Raw genomic sequence first — 6,693 nt, 5'->3', positions numbered from 1 at the left:
TTGAAGGATGGCAGGAGTGGATTTGGGAGCCCGTCAGAGGCGGTAAACCAAGCAGTGAACACCCAGCTGCAGATGGCCAAGTCTCATAAACAGCCACCACCTCGTTGTCAGCACCAGTCGCTTTTACATTCCCAACCCCTTAGGTTAGAGGGGGAAACTCTCCAGGCATCCAAAAATGAAACTCAGAACACATTTTCCCTTAGAAACAATGCTATAAAAGGCAGTTGGGTTCCACAGTTTAATTAATGCTTTAACTTTTATGGTGACTTTGCTTTTCTTTCTTGAGCAGCTTTATAATTGAGGGAGTTAGAGTACTTCAAACGATTCCCAGAAAAAGGCTATGAACATAGTGAAAGGTTTTAAATATTAGTTCCGGTCCCTGCCCCGCCCCTCCTCCCCAGTCCGTCTGCCCGGCTCTAGGCTCGCGCGCCCCGTCAGCCAGTTGAGGCCTCGTGGCCCCCGTCACACCCGCGCGCCCAGGCTGGTGGGGCCAGAGGTGAAGTGGCAGTTGAGGGCACGTTGGTGACCTTTGAGGGCACGTGAGGCGTTGGTGCCTTGTATTCCTGCATCCCCGGTGTCGCCCACGCCCGCTTCCCTGGGATGCATCGGCCAGCTCTTCTCCTCCCGCCCCCCACCCCGTCTTTGTGCAGCGGAGCTCCGGACCTGGGACTTAACGCCCTCCCAGACATGAAAACGGCGTGGCGATCTGCCCCCTTCCTCCCTGATGAATTTTGGCGCTGGTCAGGAGTCTCTGGTTCATTCTTTCCTTGGAGTTGCTCCTACCTGAGTACTGAGCCCATCCTCCAGTGTGGTGTATAATTTCGTTTTTGTGATTGCCAAGAGTTTCAGCGTTAAAGCTTTTGCTCCTCTACTGCTCCTGAGTGCTGAGCCCTACCTCCACTGTTGTGTGTAATCCCGTTTTTGGGGATTGCTAAGAGTTCCAGGTTTAAAGGGTAAAAAGATTAATGAAAAAGAATAAAATGGTTCTTAATTTCTATAGTTACTATACTATGATTGTCTTCCTGAATTTAAATTCAGAGACATGAAACCACTGGAAAATGTGCCTCAACATTCTATGCTGTTCTGGTCGAATAGGAAAATGAAACAGTGATTCTTAATCAGCATAATGAGTAAATGTCCAGGCACCTGCCTCCAGGGCATCTTCCTCTGATACAGCTGGAGTAATGACTGTCTCATGGGAGGAGACGTCGAAGTGTTTCTTAGACGGTGGTGGTGATTTGGCGGGCTTCAGATCTTCTCTCTCTGCCAAGCAACAGCTGCCGCGGACTTCTGGGAAATGCAGAGCAGCAGAGAGTGAGGGGTCTGCCTCTTGCTGGCAGAGGTCATAGACAAATCAACACTGAAAACCGCTTTCACTCCTCTCCCACTGCTCCTACCTGAGTGCGGAGCCCTACCTCCAGTTGGTCTGTAATGCCGCTTTTGTTTTTGGGTTGTTTTTTTTGTGTGTGTGTGATTGCCAAGAGTTACAAGGTAAAGCTTTTGCTCCTCTCCTGCTCCTGAATGCTGAGCCCTACCTCCAATGTCGTCTATAATACGATTACTTGATTTTGCCAACATTTCGACGTTAAAACTTTTGCTCTCTCCCACTGCTCCTACCTGAGTGCGGAGCCCCACCTCCAGTGTCGTCTATAATCTCGTTTTTATGATTGCTGGGGACTGGGCGTTGGGCGCGTGCGGTTTCTAATACTGTTGGTGTCGGTTTGGCTGCTGAAGTTGGGTTCTGCAGTCCCAGCCCTGCTCACTGGCAAACCTTGAGGAGCGGATTTCTTCGCCGCAAACACCGTCTCCTTCGTCTCCCTCGTCTTCAGACGCCTCGTCAACATCTTCCCCCAGCGTCCCAGTGAGTTTGGGCTGGCCAGTTCCAAGCAGAACAATGGACCCTCTCGAAAAAGTAGAGTTGCAGATCGGAGATGCTGCATTTTCATTAACCAAACTTCTTGAAGCCACATCTGCAGTATCAGCTCAAGGAAGAGCTTGCCTTCAAACGCACAGAAAATGCATGTTTCCTTGAAACATGGAGGGACCTCTTGAAAGAAGGCTATGATTCTTTGAAGCCTGCCAACTGATTTGGCTGTGTAGTGATTCATACTTGCTCATTTATGATATTTGCACGTGTACCATAAGTATAAGGTAGTCTCCAGTAGTTCTGTGTATTCAGAATGAAATTTTTTGGTTTCCTTCACTTTTGTGAAAGCAGAATACTGATGTCATATTTGATGCTGGCAATATTTATCTTTAAATAGTTTCTGTCCTCTAAACTTTCATAGACTTTTATGAAAGAATTTCATCAGTAGATAATGTTATCTGCAGTATTAATAGCAAAAATAATGGGTAAAGCATTGTTCTATTTAATTTGCAAGAAGATGCCAAGAATGCCAGAGTTTGAAGTTGAGCTTTATTAGACAGACCAAGGAAGGTAGCTCTAAGGCTACCAATGCTGGCCCATTCCACTAGGCCAAGTTCCCTGGAACTAACGATTATGTCTTACTTGTGTATCCCCAGCACCTAGAACAACAACAGTGTCACACAATAATCAGTCAATGTTTGTTGAATAGAAGAGTTGACAATACAATTAAAACCTGTTCTTTATTCCTGTTTGTAGCATGAAAATTGTAATTGTTTTTCTAAAAAATACTTGACTTAGAACCTCACTACTTGAAGGAATACATTTTTTTAAGAGAATTTGAACTTTAATTGAGGACAGCTTTTAAAAATATATGATAAATATTTTTTTATTCCTTATGCTATTTAGAAAGCTTTTACTTCAGAGAGTGAAAGCCTGTCTAGAGAAAGAATGTTTATATTTTTTCCTGTTTGTTTCTCAGGTTAACTGCTTTTTGATGTTGTGTGTTTGGTTGTTCCCTTTAAAGTACCTTGTCAAAATTATGTCTCTGTGCTATTACTTTTTGAGCTTTGCACATAATAATTTAAATACAATTCTAAGAAAGTTAACTTTTTAAAGCAGCAAATTTCCATATAACACCCAGTGCTTCTCCCCACAAGTGCCCCCGACCATGACCATCACCCCCTCCCTCTTACCCCCTCCCCCTTCAGACCATGGTTCGTTTTCAGTATTCAATAGTCTACCATGATCTGTGTCCCCCACTCTCCTCCGCTCTCTTTCCCCCTTCCTCTCCCCATGTTCAAGAAAAAAAAATTAAGCAGCAAATTTAAAAATATATATATATTAGTTCTGTGTTATAGGCAAGAGAAGCTAATGCTGCTTTAAGTATACCTCAAGGCTTTTATGCAGATAACAAATAGATATTAAGAAGGACAGTTTCAGAGCACCTGGTGGCTCAGTTGGTTAAGCATCTGACTTCAGCTCAGGTCATGATCTCACAGTTTGTGAGTTCCAGAGCCACATCAGGCTCTGCACTGACAGCTCAGAGCCTGAAACCTGCTTCAGATTTGGTGTCTCATTCTCTCTGCCCCTCCACCATTTGTGCTATGTCTGTCTCTCAAAAATAAATAAATGCAAAAAAAAAAATTTTAAGTATAGTTTCATGTTATTCATCATGTCAGATTCTTGCCCATGCTTTGGAAATCACTGAGGCTATAAGGTTTTGAAAAAGACAGGAAGGGGGCACCTGGGTGGCTCAGTTGGTTAAGCAGCTGACTTCGGCTTAGGTCATGATCTCATGGTTCATGGGTTTGAGCCCCACATCAGGCTCTGTGCTGACAGCTCAGAGCTTGGAGCCTGCTTTTGTTTCGGTGTCTCCCTTTCTCTCTGCCCCTCCCTTGCTCATGCTCTGTCTCTCAAAAATAAATAAACGTTAAAAAAATTTTGAAAGAGACAAAGGGGGGTGATCCAGGGTATGAGTGTAAGAGTTGGTTTTAAAGTGAGTTGTCGGTATCCTGTATAGCACCTTAGTCTAAATCAGAGTCTGGGTGGGTGCAACACACCAGAACACACAGTCTGGTGAACAGAAGACAGGGCTAGGCTTGATTCCCTGAGCCCTCTTGACGGGGCCCCCTTAGCAGTACACAATCTGTACAAAATGCAGCATCCCATACCTTGTAGACAAGATGACGCATTCTCTGAGATGAAGAAGGGAAAGATAAGCTATCTGCACCACAGTGGTTCAGAGCAGGAACTCTGGAGCCACTACATGGTTTTGAATCCTTGTTTACTAGCTGTGTGACCATGGGTAAGTTCCTTAATCTCTCTCTTCCTTAGTTTTTCCATTCATAAAAATGGGGAAAATAATAGTACCTACCTTCAAAGTTAATCGTAAGAATTAAGTTAATATTTGATGCACAGTAACAACTTTTTATTTACATTTGCATGTGTGTTAATTAAATGAAATAAATAAAAGCATAAAAAGAGTGAAGATGTTTTCTCTGAGTGAGGCAAGGCCATTTGCTGTTAAGGCAACCAAATATTTAAGAAGTAATTTCTGCAGAATATTAAAACTTGTTTCACAGCCATCTTGGGGGGAAAACACATGCCTTTCATAAAAAACAGATGTCAACTCTGACTATCCCTTGTCTGAAAGACCTCAGAGGCATCCCTCACTTTCTATGATGTCGTCTTTAAGCTATTGTTGGATCAGGAGTATCTTCAGCTGCAGCTGCTACAAGGAAAGCTGAATTCAGTAGACAGCCAAAATTTAGAGCAACATCACTGCTCCTATCCCCTGAAGTCACCTGAATTCATGCTGAACACGGAAGAATAATTCCTGCCTCCCCAGATGGTGAACAGATTCATGCTCTTTTAAAAATGCTCATCTCACTCAAAGGTTTCTCAGCAGGAAGTGTCTACCTGCTGCTGGAATACTCAGAGGATTAAGGAAGATTGTATGCATACACTAATGGCTACATTTACTCAACAGTTATGGGAGAAATGAATATTTCGACACAAAACAACACTTCCACCTTCCCATTACCAATTCAATTATTCCCACTCCAAACTACATTCCCCACTAGGAAAGATGACTACATTATTCTCACTGATCTATCTCAACAATTAAGGAAGACCTAGGCAACTGGCAAACACACGTACCCCTCGCCTATTCGAGCTCCCCTTATCTGCCTTTTAGCACCAAGAAAGCTAAAGGAAAAGGGGAAAATAACAATAACAAAGAACAGAACAAAAACAAAAGCCCTGGCTGTCAATACAATCTACAGTGACCTAAAGCATCTATAAGACATTGGTGACATTCACCACAGGGAACACTTGGTCTAGTAAAAAAAGTCAATGCCACAGTGTGGCACCTGGTTCCCACATTCCCATGGTCGTTTCTTTGAAAATGACCATTATTTTCCATCTTCATTTTCATGTTGAAATTAAGATGTAGATTCTAGGAACAGGACTGGGTTCAGGAGTCACCTTAATATAAACCACTTGAAGGCTCTAACAGTCAAGGTTCCATGCATCAAGTATAAAGCACTGTAGTTATTTTGAGCAGGAAGAGATTTGATGCAGAAAAGTCAAAGTTTATGGACTTGATAGAAAGGCTAAAGGAGAAAGTTCTCAGATGGGCCTCCAGGAATGACTCCCAGAACAATATAAAACTGACCTATCTCTGAGGCTGCCACCAGCAATATAAATACAAAATGGATCATATCCATGTGGCTGGAGCCCAAGGATCAAGGAGTGGGATCAAGAAGACATCACTGTCCTAACTACCCCTCCATACTCAGGAAGCTGGAGGTTAGACATTGGAATACCGATACAGAACGAGCTCACATTTCCCCTTCCTTGCTTGCAGGCAGAAAACAGACAAAAGAGGCAGGAAAATGGCCTCTGCCTTCCTCCCACGGTCTATGTCTTAGCTCAAGTGCATCTATTCATCAGAATCTATTTCACATCCAGAGCCATAATTGTAAAGAGTTATTGGAAAGGTAGTTTTTAGCTTTCTAACCCCTCCAAAATGTAAGATGAAGTAAAAATGGAGGTTGACTAAAGCAATCAACAGAATCTACCACATGACTTCTACAAACTTCCAAAAACATAATCATTACCTAATACTCAAATACATGGAAATCTATGATCAGAGAGTATTCTTTTGCATTAAGCCTTAACCTTTCCATGAGCCATAGGGACAACTCAGGAAACAAGTACAACTTTAAGCCTTTAGCACTTTAGTGTAGTTTAGTATATTTAATTACTTTCCAGAGTCCAGAAGATACCAAGGCAGCAATCTCTACACAGGGGAAGAGGAGAGACTTAGAACCAAAGGAGAATAAATGTAGATATAGGGAGAGAGCAGGGATTGGACACTAAAGACAGTTTACCTTCTTTATAACTGAGGATTAGGCCAGTGTGGTAAGAAATGTGCTCTGTCACACAGGTACTAGGGGGTTCTCAGGATCAAGGATGAGAGAAGAGAATGTGTGCACCGTCATCATGGGACACTCCCTCCCCGGATCTGAACCACAGACACCCCACCCCCATCCTCATCTAAGGACTGGGTAGGCCCAGAAGACATTTCCACAAAAACACAAGGCAGGTTCCAAAGGTGGTGATCCGATGGAGTACTACATGGCAATGAGAGGGAATGACATATGGCCCTTTGTAGGAAAGTGGATGGACCTTGAGGGTGTCATGCTGAGTGAAGTAAGCCAGGCAGAGAAGGACAGAAACCATATGTTTGCACTCATAGGTCTAGCAGGAAAACAAGAGAGACCTAATGGAGAACCAGGGGGAGCGGAGGAGGGAGAGAGAGT

General features: G+C 43.4%; 1 pseudogene; it reads left to right on the top strand.

Annotated features, from left to right (window-relative positions):
* Positions 1-687: 687 nt before the first annotated feature.
* Positions 688-2,907, top strand: LOC115275894 (annotated as a pseudogene).
* The last annotated feature ends 3,786 nt before the right edge of the window (positions 2,908-6,693 follow it).

Source organism: Suricata suricatta, chromosome 2, assembly GCF_006229205.1.
Source record: "Suricata suricatta isolate VVHF042 chromosome 2, meerkat_22Aug2017_6uvM2_HiC, whole genome shotgun sequence".
Classification (NCBI taxonomy): Eukaryota; Metazoa; Chordata; class Mammalia; order Carnivora; family Herpestidae; genus Suricata; species Suricata suricatta.
The sequence above is the reverse complement of the archived record's forward strand: the minus strand, read 5'-3'. Positions and strand labels throughout refer to the sequence as shown.